Source organism: Bombus pyrosoma, unplaced genomic scaffold, assembly GCF_014825855.1.
Source record: "Bombus pyrosoma isolate SC7728 unplaced genomic scaffold, ASM1482585v1 HiC_scaffold_4725, whole genome shotgun sequence".
Lineage (NCBI taxonomy): Eukaryota > Metazoa > Arthropoda > Insecta > Hymenoptera > Apidae > Bombus > Bombus pyrosoma.
The window spans coordinates 1,089,729-1,090,937 of record NW_025219985.1 but is presented as its reverse complement, the minus strand read 5'-3'; positions in this window follow the sequence as shown (position 1 = coordinate 1,090,937).

The window sequence follows — 1,209 nt, the reverse complement described above, 5'->3', positions numbered from 1 at the left end:
TAGTACCACATAACGTTATACGCTATAACGTAATGCTACATAACGTTAAACCTTATATCGTAACACTACATAACGTTATACGTTATAACGTAATACTATATAACGTTATACGTTATAACGTAATACTATATAACGTTATACGTTATATCGTAATGCTACATAACGTTATACGTTATAACGTAGTACTACATAACGTTATTCGCTATAACGTAATGCTACATAACGTTAGACGTTATATCGTAACACTACATATCGTTATCCGTAGTATCGTAATACCATATAACGTTATACGTCAAATCGTAATGCTACATATCGTTATACGTTATATCGTAATGCTACATATCGTTATACGTCATATCGTAATGCTACATATCGTTATACGTTATATCGTAATGCTACATGACGTTAAACGTTATAACGTAACACTACATAACGTTATACGTTGGAACATATTTCTACATAACGTTAAACGTTATATCGTAATTCTACATATCGTTATTCGTTATATCGTAATGCTGCATAACGTTATCCGTATTATCGTATCAGTACATATCGTTTTCGTTATATCGAAATGCTACATAACGTTATACGTTATAACGTAATACTATATAACGTTATACGTTATGTCGTAATAGTACGTAATGTTATAAGTTATATCGTAATACTACATATCGTTATAAGTTATAAAGTACTACCATATAACGTTATACGTTATATCGTCATACTACATATCGTTATACGTCATATCGTAATGCTCCATAACGTTACACGTTATAACCAAATACTACATAACGTTACACGTTATGTCGTAATAGTACATATCGTTATACGTTATAACGTATTACCATATAACGTTATACGTTATATCGTAATACCACATAGCGTTACACGTTATATCGTAATGCTACATAATATTATACGTTATATCGTAATAATACATATCGATATACGTTATATCGTAACAGTACATATCGTTTTCGTTATATCGTAATGGTACATAACGTTATACGTTATAACGTAGTACCACATAACGTTATACGCTATAACGTAATGCTACATAACGTTAAACCTTATATAGTAACACTACATAACGTTCTACGTTATAACGTAATACTATATAACGTTATACGTTATAACGTAATACTATATAACGTTATACGTTATATCGTAATGCTACATAACGTTACACGTTATATCGTAATGCTACAT